The sequence below is a fragment of the Protopterus annectens genome, chromosome 4.part0, assembly GCF_019279795.1.
Source record: "Protopterus annectens isolate FY-2018-M chromosome 4.part0, PAN1.0, whole genome shotgun sequence".
NCBI classification, from domain to species: domain Eukaryota; kingdom Metazoa; phylum Chordata; order Ceratodontiformes; family Protopteridae; genus Protopterus; species Protopterus annectens.
The window spans coordinates 640,366,206-640,383,091 of NC_056733.1; the positions used below are offsets into that span (position 1 = coordinate 640,366,206).

Here is a 16,886-nt window from a genome sequence, read left to right on the forward strand (position 1 = left end):
CCTCTGGGTTGTTTATTTAGCTTGTGTGTGCTTTTATCCTACCAGGTGCTACACCTTCTAATTTTTGCCATGATTTTCTTCCTTCTGTTATACAGCCTATTGATGTTGTGATTCCACAAGGGTGGTTTGTTTTTTGAGTTAGTTATGTACTTCTTCCTTGAGGATACTGATGCCTCTGTGCAGCTATTAACATGCTTGTATAGGGTTTCTGTGAACAGTTCTGCATAGGTAGCATTGTTCTCAGGGTTTATGGGGGCTTGAAACTGTGCCAGGTTATCACTTAATAGCAGGAAGTTAACCTTAGAGTAGTTCCTCAACATTCCAGGGTTAGCTAGGGTTCAAGGTTTTATTTTTACTTCAAAGGAAACCATTTTGTGGGGTTGAAGCACTCTCTCATATTAGTGAGGACCAGATCTAGTATGTTTGCACCCCTGGCTGGTGTACTGATAGTCTGGTCCAGGGAGTTTGTGTTTGTAAAATCCAGGAATCTCTGTACCTGCACAATTGGTGTGATATATGATTCCCAATTAATAGTTGGGTAATTAAAGTCACCCATGAATATGGTATTGGGTTGGATGATGAGTGATTCCAATAAGTTTAAATACATGCTACTGGTTTCCTGTGTCATGGGGGGGGGGGGGGGTTATAGCTTGCCATGAAGTGGTATGGGATTTTTCCTATAATGATTCGAACTTGGAAAAGCCCAAATGCATTATTCTGTTTGACCAGCCTTGAGGTATATTTATTTTTGAAGTAAATCGAGACACTTCCACCTTTAATCCCTGTCTGTGTAGTAGCTGGTCAAAATGTGTGAAAGGCATTACTGCCATGCACTGCCGATGTACTCTCTGCATGGTTGCATGATAGGTGAATGTGATCACTCCCTTGCTCTGTCCATGCACAGGATCTTTTTTGTTAAGAAACATCTTTAATGAATTATCACTTTTGACACAGGCAAACTCGCATTTTTATAAAAGTAATAAAACTACAATAACAAGTTCATATTTACATACATCATACATCAAATACATTGTTTAATCCAATGTAAATAATCCAACATTACATAAATTGCTCAGTTTCTGCCTTTTCTTAAACCTCATTCCTCCTACAAAACCCTTTTCTACATGTATTGCTCCCACGATTTCCATTTTTTTATGTAATTTACTCTTACCCTGTTCTAACGATCCCACTTACTGCTCTTTTACCTTTGTTATAATATTTACTATTTTAAGTATGGTTGGTTTAGACTTTGATTTCCATTTTCTAGTAATTGCTTTTGTGGCAGCCACCAGAATTAAACTTAGCAAGGCCTTACTATATCTAGACAATTCAGAACATGTATCCCAGCTCAAAAAAGAATTTCTTAAATTATACTCATTTGCACATCCAGTATTCCTGACCCAGTACTCTGAAGGGGAATTTTTAAAGTCTGCCAACTCATTACACTCTGAGAACATATGCTCCCAGGTACCTCTTTCTTCCCCATTACACCTCCAACATTTGCCATCTACCTGAGGAAACATTCTTTGGGATTTGCTTGGGGTATAAAAGTACCTATGCAAACACTTCTTGGCAAAAATCTTAAATCTTCTAGATTTTGTGCATATTTGAGAGCTATACAGATGTCCTCCCACTGTTTCTTTGTGAATTGTTGATCTTATCTAATCTTTCTTCCCAATATTTTCTAACATCCGCTGATTGCTTCTTATAGTTATCGTGCAATATTTTATATGCCTTACTAATTATCCCTTTTTTAACAGCAGTTTCTGTTCTAGATTCAGCTAAAAACTTGTCTAATATAGGTATTTCATTTAGGATTCCTCCATCCCCTTCTCTTTGCCTATACTCTGATATCAATCCCTGATAGGGAAGGGAATCTCTAGCCAGCAGTTCTAATGTCTTTTTGCATTTTCCCATTCTGTTACCTTTCACTCTCTGATTGTTCCTAATAACTTGGTTCATTTGCCAGATCCCTACAGTAAATTCCAGCCTACCCTTGCCTATTTTCTGTACCCCTAATTGTAGTCATCCCTATCTGTAGAATCTCCTTTCTCCATTCCTGTGTTGGTTTACTTCTTAGTATTTTTTCTGCTACTTTATGAATATAATATTCTGTATGGCTGCTGGTATTCTCCATAAAGATCTGCATCCAGTATCCCACTCTTTTATTATTTATTGAATTGCCCCACTGATTCATCATCACCCTTTCCATTTTGAATTGTTTTCTGCTTGGGTTATCTATAGAAGCCTAAACTGTATAGCTCTAAAACATTCCTTCAACCTAGGTAATCCTAAACCTCCTTGTTCTGTTAGAAGGTTCATTTTATTCCACTTGACTCTTCTTCTCTTCCCCTCCCAGATAAAAACATTCAACTATTTTTTTAATTGCAATACACAACTTCTCTGGTTGATCAAAATATGCCTGATTATTTTAAGGGACCAAAAATTTTAATTGCTTGTATTTTGCCATCCATATTCACAGGCAAGAACTATCAGCTTCTCAGTTTTTGCATTATCTTTTGTTTTGTATCTTCTCACATATTCTTAGCTGCCGTAAGAACCTTTTTAATTCAAACTCCTAAATACTTCATTTTATTATGCCCCTATAAATATGGGTAATGCTGAACTAATGCTTGTGTGGATACATAGTGTATAGCTATAGCTTTTGTTTTATCTTCATTAATTTTATATCCTTGAAAACTCTGGAACTGTCTCAGAATGTCACACAACGCTGAGATGTTCTTTTCTGTTTCCATCAGGTACAAAATAATATTGTCTACAAATAAAGCCACCTTTTCTTGGGTATTGTACCAATTATATCCTTGAATTTCTGAGTCCTTTATTTTCTTTGCCAATGGTTCTAAATATAATGCAAATAAAGGGAAAAGAGGATTCCCCTGACTGGTTCCTCTGCTCAGACATAACTAATCATAGAGGAACCCTCTTGCTTTGATTTTTGCCTCCAATCCCTCATATATCCTCCTAATTACCCTTATTATTATGTTAGAAAATGCAGATGTTTCTATTGCCCTACTCAAAATTCTATATTACTCTGTCAAAAGCTTTCTCCAGATCAAGACACAGCAACAGCAGTTGTTGTCTTTCGGCTTATCCCGGTTAGGGGTCGCCACAGTGGAACTCCGGTCTGCTAATGTTTGGTAGTGGATTTTTACGTGCCGAGTTACCAGCCCTGACGCACAACCTTCAACGAGCAGTATTTTCTTATATTCTGCTTCCCTCTGAATCATCTTTGTTTCATTAATGTTGTCAGATATTTGCCTCCCCTCCACAAAAACACCATTGATCTATACCTATCAATTTTGGGAACACCTTTGCCATTCTTGCAGCCATTATAGACATAAAAACTTTAGAATCATGGTTTAAAATTGAAATGGGCCTATATGAAGCTGGATATGATGGGTGTTTACCATCTTTAGGTATTACAACCACTACAGCTTTTTTTCCAGGATGTTGATGCCTCCATTTAAAATACTACTAAATATCACTTTTTGTTGGGCAAACTTTTGCATTTCCTCCTTAGCCTGCTCTGCATCAAAAAGTACTTTGAATCTCCAGGAAAAAAATATTCTGAAGACAGCTGGATACAGCATCTTGAATCTCACACCTGTCTCTCAGCATTCCCTGATTGCTGGAATAACTTTGTTTCTCTTCTGTGTGGTGTACAGTGAATAATCGTTTTCCACAAACACTCTACTATCTCCAACTTTTAATACTTTGACCTATTGCCATTGTTTTATCAGGATCAACTCTTTCTGCTAGTAGGTTTGCAACTTTACTATTACAAGCCTTAGCTGATTTTTCATGTCAGATTTGGAGCGCACACACTGTGTGGCCTATTAATTAACAGTTCTTGTTGTCAAATACCAGTCTAGTTGCTTATTTGTGCCATCATAAAATTAATACAGCCTATTAATTCTAGTTTATCCGATACAGCAGAAAATATCAGATATTCACTACATGCTCTGTCATCTAACTCTACCATTCTGAAATATCTTTTCTTGAACAGTCTCATATTTAGTCAGTCTTTTCTTCATTTCAACTTCTGACTTTTGCAGTTTTATCAGTTCATCTGAATATCTGTTTAAACTTCTTACATTTTCCAACCTTTTGTTATTTGAGTCGATATACTCTTATCAGTGTTTCATTTATTTGAATCAACTCTGAGCACAACTGACTTATTTTTTCCTCTAGATTACTGTAACCCATGTCCTGCACCAAAGTTGGAGCTTGAACTGCTTTTTGCTGATCAAATGCAAGATTCTTCCCGGTCAGTGTTTTCTCCATCTTTTCTAGTTGATTTCCTTTCAGGCTCTCTCAGTTTATTCTTTGCTGTCATCCAGGTAGTGGATTTACTAGCCTGTAACTGAATTTACTAAAAGTGATACAGTTCCTGACCTTTGTTTTCAATTTCTTTTTTTCATCCTGGGGGAGCTATTGATCAGTGTGCAGTGATCTTGGAATGTCCCATCCATGCCTTAAGTTAGTAAGCAGCTAATGAGAGAGAGAGTTGCTTAATGGACTCTGCATAAAAAAAGAAAAGAAAAAAATAAGAACAGATCAGGTACAGAAGAAAATTAGACTATGGAGTTACTGACACTGCCTGAGATATGGCTGCAGGACTAGAAGGCACATACACAAGGCAGAAAAAAATGATACCTTTATACCTTTAGGTGTAGTACTTAAAGAACTGCAAAAAAATGAATGGGCAGATAGAAGACCAAAAACATGTTCATAATAAAAAAATTTGCAGAAGTGGAAGAATTGAACCATGCTGATGCAGTATAGGCAGTGACAGACAAAAATGTTGAATTAAAAGTTAATGCTGTAGAGAGCATGCCCAGTTTTGCTCAGACCCTTTTTAATAGGCTATGATGACAGGGCTAGAAAAATGTGAGAATAAACGCTGCAGAAGCTTGTGGCTATGAAACTTTTTATTAAACACTATTTGGCCTTATGAAATGGTATACTGGAAGTAAGAGTTTAAAGAACTCAGTGGGCACCAGAAAGGGATAAGTGATGATTTGTATGTACAATAACAGTCTGCTTTGAAACACATAAATTAACAAAAGGGATCAGTAACAGTTTGGAAACCTTGACAGCAACTGCTATATAAGAATGCCTCCTTAATAGCATGAAATATGAACTACAGGGCCCACCAGAATTATTATTTAGCTACAGCCTCTAACCAGGCTTCATGTCAAACAAATGGAGGACTGCAGAAGTTATCCCACTGCATACAGGTGGGCTATCTGTGGACACATGGAACTGTCGACCCATAAGCCTGACTAGTCTAATATGTAAAGCTATAGAAAGAATAATCATGCATATGTTAAATGATGAGACAGGAAACCTACAGACACTAAATAGAGTATACAGCTCAGCAAGCTCCTGCCTGGTGCCCTGCAGAGTTCTACAGCAGCAGAGAGACAAAAGAGAGACTTTGGAGTGATTAAGTATCATTTTTCTGCATTTTCTTGCTGCCTTTAGCTAATTCCGCCTAAAATGCCGATTTTCTAGAGTTTCTGTGATTTAAAAAGCTTGTTTCAGCTACATATTGTACTTATTTTACTGCCTGGACTTTAACAAAGTCATGTTTGTGTTTAAATTACCTGTTTAACTGTTGTAGGCTACACACTCAAGTGTGACAGCCATTTCTGTGCATTTAAAAGGTTTTTTGATTGCATCTCCTTTATTTTCTGTAAACAACAAAAAAAAATATATATATATATATATATATATATATATATATATATATATATACACTTGTTTTCCCACCTTGCTAAGCTAGTTTAGTCCATTTTTCAGGTTAGTGCTGAATTTAGGGCTTTGTTACAAGTTTCTGTGTTTGCCCATACCTTACTTGGATAGAAGGAAGTTTCTCTGTTCACTGTGAGACAGGGAGCTTTGAGAAGCCTATCTGTCCCTGGAGGAGTGGTTTCAGCCCAGTAATTAGTAGTTTATTGGCCATTTTGGGCTAATTTTTATCTCTTTCATTTTCCTGCTATAAAACTCACATTTGCATGGTTTTGCACGCCGGGCAGCGCCAGTTACCTAGGGTATAACTATTCCTGGCTCCACAAAGTCTACTCTTCAATTTTTCCCTTGGAACTAGACAAACTTTCAACTTAAGTACTCAAATCATTCACTTCTCATCCCTGCACTTGCCCAAAACTCATAGCAAGCACTAATAAACCTTAGAACTAGACCCCCCTATACTGTAGAGAAGGACAAGGCTCTCTATTCCACCTTACCAGCCAATCAGTAAAACAGTTCGCTATACTATTCAGGCATGTCCAAAGGGAAGTTTCAGGTGTACTCTCCAGTCCAACTGGTGAATCTGGGCATTTTGAGGCAATGTTACAATTGCCTCATGTACACAGACAACCCTCTCCTCCTTCCACCAAACACTAATACATGTGAGAGATGCAATTATACAGCCAAACTGGAGGCTAAGCTCTCTCAACCCAAGACTGGACCAGGCAGTCAAGAGGAGAAGGGAATTACTTGCATCACACCACCAGTCTCACATAGACTTATGAAACCAGCACTGGCAAAAATCACACATAAATACACAAAAACATACTCGGAGGCTCTAAATAAAAATCTGCAAAAGCAACAGAGATCTCCAAAGCAGACATCCAAGCAACCTACATACCACCAACACAAACCATGAAACGCATACTTCACAAAACCGGTGTGCCACACAATCACAGCCCTTAAGGCAAAATAACATACCCAACACACTAGTAATAGGTGACTCTATAGTCAGGCACATTGACGTCCCACTCACTAGGCTGAACAAGAAGAAGGTTACTGTTAGTTGCCTGTCAGGTGCCAGGATCCGCCACATAACACAAGCACTCAGATCACTCCAGAACAAGTACAAATATGACTCTGTAATTGTCCATGTTGGTGTGAATGACCTGAGCCATACCTCCCTGGACTACATGAAAAGAGACATGGAGGCGCACTCTGATCATGTAGCCCAGGCTGGTATGACCCTGACCCTGAGTAGCATCCTGCCCTCACCAAGAATGATACCACGGTATAGAGAAAAAATTATCAATTTCAACAATTGGCTAAGCTTCTGGTGTCATTCAAAGGGGATCCAGTGTCTGTCAGCCTGGGATGACATGCTCGACAAGCAACGCTGTTTTGCTAGAGATGGCTTGCACCTGTCACCCTTAGGCTTTCAAATACTGGCCAAGGCTCTTGCCACCCCCATAGTGCCTTTTTTAGCCAAGGCTCAAAAGACAAACCCACCGCCGTAAATAGCACAAGTAACAAAAAACTGAGGGTAATGCTGCTCAATGCCAGAAGTCTAAACCTCAAAATGCACTCACTTGAGGCACTCAGTATGGAGAAAATCGATATATGTGCAGTAACAGAAACCTGGTTTAAGGCTCCAGAGAGCACCTCAGCACTACCAGGCTACAACTCATACCATACATTTCGGCCACAAAACCCGGACCGAAATACAAAAGGTGGGGGAGTATCCATATTCATCAAAGATACCCACACCTCCAGGTTAGTGGCACAGCACGAAGCTTCAGAGATCATCCACGTGCAACTAACAATGGCCAAAACTGCTATTTAAATTATAGCTTGCTACAGATCACCCACCATGTCCCAGGACCCCTACTCTGCATTCCTGGCAACACTGGGAAACATAAAGGTCCTACCAAACACCCTGATATTGGGTGAGTTCAATTATCCAAACATTGACTGGGAGAACTACTCAAGTACGAACTCCCTGGCCCAACATTTCCTAGAATTTATAAACTCAAATGCCCTGGATCAACTGGTTAACACCCCCACCAGAGGTGACAACATATTGGACCTGGTCATCACCAACATGGGTGACCAGTGTTCCACACCAGAAGTCAACCCCTCGCTGGTTAGATCTGACCATAAACTAATCACTCTGGATATCCACATTCTGCCACCACTCCTGGTCAAAGAAATCACTGTGAAAAACTTTTCAAAAGCAAACTTCACATTACTTAAGACCGAAGTGGGAAGTTTCAAAGCCCCAATGCTAAAGGATAACGCTGTCCAAACTGCAAAATCCTTTACTAATGCACTCTACGTGCACTTACAAGAATGCATGGATCGTGCTATCCCAAACAAAACCAAGACTCACTCCTCGAAGAAAAGGAAACTAGTCTGGTGGAGCCCTGCCATAAACAAGCTAAATAGAAGGAGGAAACTAGTACAGAAAAGAGTAAAATCCCAAGAAGGGAAGACATCCCGGATCAGTATCATCAAAAAACTACGTTCCCTCATAAAATCATCCAAGGCTAGCTTCGAAAGAAAAATTGCCATGGACTCCAAAGATAACCACAAGGCATTCTTTAGCTATGTCAAGAATCTAAGCGGCAATTCTCAGATCTGCTCGGAGTTAGTGCAGAATGGCACAAAATACATTGAACCAACCGATATAGCCAACATCCTGGCAGACAGGTTCAGTGCAAACTTCACCCCCCCACCCCCAAAAGGGCCCATAACTATACCAGAAGAATGTAGTGCCCCTAAAATCACAGACACTCAGGTTAAAACAGCCCTTTCCAAAGCTTAAAAACACAGCATCAATGGATTTGGACGGTGTCCCAGGCTGCATCCTACATGAGCTCAAAGATGAACTAACCCCTCACCTAAACACACTGTTTAAACTCAGCCTCTCCACAGACTACATGCCCACAGAGTGGCGCACAGCAACAATTCTTCTGCTCCACAAAGGTGGAGCTACAACAGACCCTGGGAAGTATTGCCCTATAAGCCTGACTAGCTTGGTCTGCAAAGCTATGGAGCGCATCATCATGGATCTCATTAACATTGACATTGGAGACCTCCAAACACTGGACCCAACCCAGTTCGGCTTTGTCAAGGGCAGATCATGCCTCCTAAACCTGGTGGACTTCTTTGAGACAGTTACCAAGGCTATAGACAAGGGAAAGGTGGTCCACACAGCCTACCTAGACCTTGCAAAGGCCTTCAACACTATTCCCCACTTAGGTATTATAGACAAGCTCACCAGCCTGAACATAAACCCCTACATCACGAGATGGGTTGCCAACTGGCTCACGAACAGAACCCGCATGGTAAGAGTTGCAGGAGCTAGGTCTGACTCTAAACCGGTTACAAGCGGCGTTCCCCAGGGCTCAGTCCTAGGACCCCTCCTGTTTGGCATATACTTCTCAGAGGTACAGACAAGCACAGGAGGACTATGGCTCACCAAGTTCATAGACAACTGCAAACTAGGAGCTATAACTGACTCTCCGGCTGACACAGACATCCTCCAAAAGGGTCTCACTGAGACAGATACCTGGTGTCAAAACCATGGTCTCAAGCTAAATGCCAAAAAGTGCATAGTCATCCCCTTTGGAAAAAACAAAGTACCCACAAACTACCACATAGGTGGTAGCCCCCTAAATACAGAAGACGTAATAATGGATCTGGGGACCCAAGTAGATAGTAACTTCTCCTTAGATAATCACATTGCCAAAGTGGTTAGAAAATCCTTCTATGTGGCCCACCTAATCACAAAAGGGTTTGCATCCATGAAAGAGGTCATTGGGCCCCTCTACGCATCACTCATCAGACCCATCATAGAGTACAATGCCCCATTTGGGATGTACCTTACAAGACACCTGAAACAACTGGAAAGACCACAGAAGTTCCTCACCAAGAGGATCACTGGCCACAAGCAGATGCCCTATGCAGCTCAACTGAAGAAACTTCAGCTGTACTTGGTTGCATACTGCCTACTCAGAGGTGATCTCTGCCTGACATACAAGGCCATATCCAACCCAGAATTGATGGACATGCTCCACCTAAAGAAAACCATATCCCCTCGAGCCACATGCTCCAGGGATCTAAACCTCACCACAACAATAAATAGGATGTGCTGGAGGGATAGATTCCTGTCCCAGAGACTTCCCATGCTCTAGAACAAGATTCCAATCTACATTAGGCAGAGCTCCTCGCTAATCCTCTTCAAGAGAAACTTTGACGAGTGGATGGGAAACAGAAAGTTTACCCCGGGGATCACTTCAATGGCTCTGCTGGACAGAGGCACAGGGAACTAATCTAAGGGGGCAGCGAAAGCCAACACATTCCAGCTAGGTTTATAAATGCCTTCGGGCAGATAGCCTAGTACCTACCTATGAACCTATAAATAGAACTCAGTCTGGTTTTGTCAAGAGCAGGCCATGCCTATTCAACCCAGAAAACGTCTTTGAGAAGGTCAACAAATCAATGGATGAAGATAATATGGTGCACATTGTCTACTTTGACCTGGCCAAAGCAGCTGACACACTGCCTCATTCAGGCATTGTAAATAAGCTCACTAAATTAGGTATTAACCACTATGTCACTCACTGCATAGCCAACTGGCTCACAGACAGGACCCAAAAAGTTAGGATAGGGGAATCAACCTCTACAAAAATGTACGTAACTAGAGGAGTACCTCAAGGTTCAGTGCTATGACAGCTCCAGTTTGGCATCTACATCTCTGAGGTCAAGCCTAATGTAAAAGTGTTCTGGCTGACCATGTTTGCAGACAATAGTAAACTGATAGTAGTCGTTAAATCCCGCAAGACATAAATAACCCACAAGAAGGCCTGGCAAATATTAATAACTGGTGCAGGAGTTATGGTATTAATGTCAATGTCAAGAAGTATCTTTCAACAAGACAGCCACCTCCTTAAATTAGTACATTGACACTACACCCCTACGGGATTTTGGAATGTATGTAGACAGTGACTTGGCCTTTGACCATCATGTGTCTACAGCAGTAAGAAAAGCATTCTATGTTGCACAACTTATAAGCAAGTTTATGGCATCCAGTTTCATACATGGCATCATTCCGTTGCACTCTGCTCTCATAAAGTCAATCACTGAATACAATGTCCTCTTCTACATGTACCTGGCCAGGCATATGCAACAACTGAAGTAACTACAGAGGCTCCTCACAAAAAGAATACATGGTTTAGAAAACAAGTCCTATGAGGACCACCTCAAACCTTGTCTTTATACCAGAGACCTAAACATCATCTGCAGCATAAATAAGATATCCTGGAGGACCAAGTATGTATATCAGATGCTACAACTTCTCTGGAACAGGCTTCTCATCCATGTGAAGCAAAGTTCTTCCTTGCACTTATAGGTTCATAGTTTGGTACTGGGCTATCTGCCTGAAGGCATATATTAGCCCAGCCACATTGTGCGGTATTCACCGCCCCTTTAGTAGTTCCCTAGACCCTTGTACTAGCAGCTAGTACCCTTGGCCCCTATCTAGTAGTGCTATTGGTGTGATCCCCGGTGTGAATTTTCTGTTACCCTTCCACTTATCAAGGTTCCTCTTGAAGAGTGATAGTGAGGGGCTCTGTCTTATGTAGATCGGGACCCTGTTCCATAGTAAGGGAAGTCTCTGCGAAGGGAATCTATCCCTCCAGCATGTTCTATTTATTGTTGTGTTAAGGTTTATATCCCTAGAGCGTGTAGCTCGAGTAGATTTGGTTTTGCTAAGATGGAGCATGTTCAACAATTCTGGGTTGGACATGGCTCTGTACGTTAGACAGAGATCGCCTCTGAGAAAGCGGTATGCAACAGAGAACAGTCTTAGCTTTTTCAATCATGCTGCATAGGGCAACTGTTTGAGGCCAGTAATCCTCTTGGTTAGGTACCTCTGTGGTATCTCCAGCTGCTGGAGATGTCTACCCAGGTACATTCCATTTGGTGCATTGTACTCAATAATGGGTCTGATGAGGGAAGAGTAGAGCGGCACCATTACTTCCTTAGATCTTGATGCGAAGTGAAACTTGGATCAGTGGATGGGGAATCTTGCATTTATCCTTGGGCTAGCACCTATGTCTTTATTAGGGGCAGGAAGCTTGTAAATGCTTGACCTCTTATGCATAAGCTTATATACCCCCAACAAAACCTAATGGACCAATACCTTTCTAATATTATTGGGAAGCATGACTAAGCTTACAAAGGCCCTTAGGATCATTAGCCTATTATTTTATTATGATCCTGTGAAGGAATGCTATCTATTAGGCATGGGACCAAGAAGATCTAATCTGTGCAACTTAGGGCATGTCTGAAAGCAGAAGCCCATACATTCGTATCAGTGGAAGATGCATTGGAAAGAATGTAGGGGAAGAAATCAGAAGCAGAAGGGAGCAAATGAAAGGATCTGGAGACTCACAGAGGCAACCAGTGATATGGAAAAACAAGTAGGGATAAGCAAAGAGTATGCATGAATCTAAAGAGAAATGATAAAGGATGTTTGCCCCTTTTCAAAAGAAGAGAAGTAAGTAAGGGGTGACTGGAGATTATACAGCAAGCTAGAACAAAAGCAGTAAATATTGCTCTTAGAACCATGGATTGTAAGTAATAAACTGGAAATGTTATAATTTATTAATGAGACAGTACAGGGTGAGTAACTCAGACTGCCAAAGAAAATGTGACTGTATTTAGTAGTCATATAAACTGAAATAAAATAATTTGGGATTGAAGGATGTAGAATATTTCCCTGTAGGAAAAATTGACTGGGGACATATGGCTGAATTGCAGTTCAGCAGTACAGACATACAGCTGCTGTAAATACACTGTGTTGTGAGTGCTGTGATCACAGCTAGAATAACCATGCATAAGGTAAGAAACTGAAATGTGTGTGACCTGTTAACATGGATCTTCCATGGATGAACAATCAGGTAGTGGCCTGGCACCAGTGGCTGGAGATGTTAATAGGATGGCCTAATGTACATCTTTTTGACCTTACAATGCTGCAGCAGGAAAAACATTTGATGAATTCCCGGAAAGGAATGCCGTTTACTCCCCATAGGAGAGACATTGTCTCTGTGATGCATCACCTAAGACATGTACTGGAGCATCCATGTGACTACAGCAATGTACAACATTTTCTCCAAGCTGCTGCACACTTCTATATGTTATAGTTGCATACATATATATTATACACCAAGTACAACACTCAGTACTTGCTTTAACAAATTAATAAAGGCACGGTGTATGGAACACTACTTTTTCCTCAGCCATTGACATGCACAATAGGCATCCTGATGCAAGTGACTGTCATACTGCCTGCTGTCCCTAAGGTTCTAGGGAACCATGGACATTGCCCCCCTCCCCTGCACTTGGTTATTCCAGCTGTGGGGATGGTGCTGTGTGCTTCTCTCTGCCTAAAGTGAATTTGCTGCAGCCATGTGTTTCTGCAGTTGAACTACAGTTCAATCATATATCCCCCACCAACTGTCTCTGCAAAGAAATGTCCACAAACTACAAGCTAAAATCTGAAATAAAAATACCATCAGAGATATCTGGCCCTCCTGTTAGAGACACTTTGGTGTATGGGAAGAGGTAAAGTTATAAGAAGGAGCTATAGGAGGTTGTAACTGTGTTGAGCCAGTTGGATAAAAGGCCAAGTATGAGTTAGAGCAACCATGGTCAACTATATCAAGTAAAGGGAAACTACATTGCTAAGCTATGTTACTGCTCTTTAGTGTATTTGAGGACTTTCATAAAGAAAATAAGTGCTTGTGAACTCAAGAATTATTGTATCAGTCAGGTTTCCCTGTTGTAGAAGGAAGCAGTAGTCCACAAAAATTACAAAAAATGATAAGCCAAAAAAGCCATAAAGATGACAGAGTAAACTATTGAGGATAAGAAACAAATTATGCAAGAAGCCCAGAATTTCCAGACAGTAGATATACAAAAGGGTTAAGAGAGAAATTAGAGGAAAGAGAAATATTTACACAAGAAAAACTGTCAAGCTTCAAATAAAATGTGTGTTCATTAATATAACAGATTTATGAAAAACATTATACAGATCAAGAAACCTTGGGCTGTTTGGAAAAAGAAGTGACTGAGGAAGTACAAAAATACAAATAACAAAATGTAGAGATTTTTGAAAGGTATAAAAAAGAAATATGGATATGCGAAAGACACAGATCTGATATGGTGCAATATTTATGCAAAGGAGAAAGCCATACTAAAGAAATTCATATGGAACAAAGGATCATTTGTTGCTAAATAAAGTCATAAAAGGAGAACTGTAAAAGGGAGAAGAATCTTAGTATGGCATGAAAGATTACTAAAAAGCATTTGACAGTATTCCACATTCATGGATAAAAGAGTGCTTAAAAATGCATGTGATACACCCTGCACTGATCAATTACATTACAATGACCATGAAACAGTGGCAAACCACTTTGCTGTTAAGTAATGATAAAGGACAAATTATTATTCCAGGGATAAAAAAAATCAATAGGGAGATATTCCAGGGTGACTCTGTCGCCACTGCTCTTTTGTCTTGCCCTTAACCCATTAAGCTATCTACTTAACAGATTAGGTCATGGCTACAGTTTGACTCCCAGAAAACAAAGTATAAAGATGTTTCATCTTCTTTTTGTGGATGATTTAAAATTATTTAGTTCATCAGATGAGGAACTGAAAGCACAACTGTAAGTGGTCAAAACTTTTTCAGATGAAATAAAAATTTTATTTGGTCTTGATAAATGTGCATGAAAGATACACAAGAAGGAGACATCAGCCTGGGACAGGAATGTGATATAAAAGAAGCTGAGCAGGAGGGAGTGTATAAATAATTTGGAAAATATTAAGGATTAACAAAAAAACATGAACAAATGCAAATAAAACTTAGTAAAGATATTTTAGAAGACTAAGATTAATACTGAAAACAACGTGGACATCTAGGAACAAAGTCCTAACTATAAACCAATTTGCTCTTCCTGTCCTAACTTACAGTTTTGGAGTAATTGACTGTCCCCAAAAGGTGTTGGATTGGTTGGACGAAAAACAAGGATGTTTCATGCTAATCAAATGATTTATAAAAATCACTGTATACTAAGAATATATATTTCCCATTCTGAAGGAGGTATGGGCCTCCTTGAAACTGATTACATGTACAGATCTACAATTGTAGGACTCCATACATATCTGCAGACTTCACAAGACCCAAATGTAGTGAAAGTTTTAAAACAAGAGGAGAAGTCTAAGATTACTACCTTTGCTTAGTTTAGCAGAAGGATCAGATGAGAAGGCAAGAAATGTGGAAAATACATAAATATAGTTGCAAGTATAGAAAATTCTTGAAACAACCTCATGTTGATCGGGATCGAATGTAGGAATGGTTAAGGAGAGGTGAATTTAAACCAAAAGATGAAAGGTCAATATTGCTGGCCCAAGATAATGGACTACGTATGCTTTGGTTTACAAAGTCCGTTGAACATGTGAGAGAAACAGACAAATGTAGGTTTTGTAAAACACAATTGGAAACAGTCGCACATCTTGCTGGATGTGATATACAATGGTAGAAGGACTATATACTGAAAGGCATAATAATGTGACAAGACTGTTGCATTGGGGATTGTGCAAACATTATAATACTGAAGTAGCTGAAAAATATTTGGAATATTTTTTTTTTTTATTTATTTAACATTTGTTGACCGGGAAAGTCCATCTAGGTTCCACAGATCCTGTTTTCAGCAGAGGCCCGGGGAGAAATGCTCCAGTAGCATGTCTTTAGAATGTGGGAGGAAACTGGAGTACTCGGAGGAAACCCACGCGAACGCAGGGAGAACATGCACAGAAGACACTCCAGCCGAGAATCGAACCAGAGAACCTCTTGCTGTGAGGCGACAGCATTAACCGCTGTACCACTGTGCTGCCCATGAGCCACAAAGCATTATAGAAAATTATGAAGTTTATATCACATGGAATCACCCATTACCTACAGTTCAAAAAACAGATGCAAGAAAACCAGATATAGTAGTCCATGAAAAGAAGGAAAAGTTGCAATGAGCATTGAAATTGCTACACTCAGTGACTACAGCTGTAATCACTATTCATGGTATAGTAGTGGTTCTGCAGGTCAACCTTGTGAGGTATGTACAGAGAGACACAAAGTCATAAAACAGCAGGATTTTCAGGGAGAAATGAGGGCAATGTGGAAGAAGGACACACAGATAGTTACAATAGTAGCTGCAGCAACGGTTCTTATAAAAGAGAATTTACAATCATACTTAGGTATGTTACCAATACATGTAACTCCATATGAATTACAGGAGTCAATATTGGGCACATTGCAGATGCTGCAAAGAGCACTTCTGGCTAACATCAAAGCTGGAAACAATACTAATTTCATGAACTTTAATCATACTTTGACTTAGGAATGGGGGTCCATTCCCATCAAAGTATTAGAAACCCAAAAGACTTGGAGAAATTAAACCTTGGTAAAACATTATAGAGTTCTAAAAAAGGTTATGAGAACATCAAGTTCAAGATCAAATTAATTAAGGTGCCTTTTAACAAAATACACAAAATAAAAACATTGAAAAAAAAACAAATATGACAATAAAACAAGATATAAAAGGGTATCAACTTAGTCTCTCCACTATACATGCTTGCACAAATAAATAAGTCTTTAAAGCCTGAAACTGGCCAGGGAGGAACAAAGGGATCAAGGTAGTGAGTTCCAAAAATAAGGGGCCTGATGACAGAAACATTAGAAACCCAACTTCACAAGGTTGACCTACAGAATAGTGTTGCCACCCCTCCATTTTTTTCCGGAGTGCCCGGAAATCAGTAGGGCACTCCGGTTCTCCGGTTCTTGCTCTCGGAGTCCGGAAATAGCGGCGTCAGGCTCGTCAGCGCGTATTTTAAAAAAAAAAAAAAAACATTCCCGTCTTGGACTCTCGTTGATTGGCTGCTTGCTGCAGACGAGGCTCGTGCAGCAAGCAGCCAATCAACACGTAGAGTTGCAAGTCAAATCCGCGCAAAGCCCGCGAAAATTACTGCATAAAAAGCGGCGCTTCAGCTGC

General features: G+C 40.0%; 1 protein-coding gene across 3 annotated transcripts in view; it reads right to left on the minus strand.

Annotated features, from left to right (window-relative positions):
• LRRC43 (leucine rich repeat containing 43) overlaps window positions 1-16,886 on the minus strand; it is a 1,074,258-nt gene that overhangs the window by 536,804 nt on the left and 520,568 nt on the right. The window lies entirely within an intron of this gene.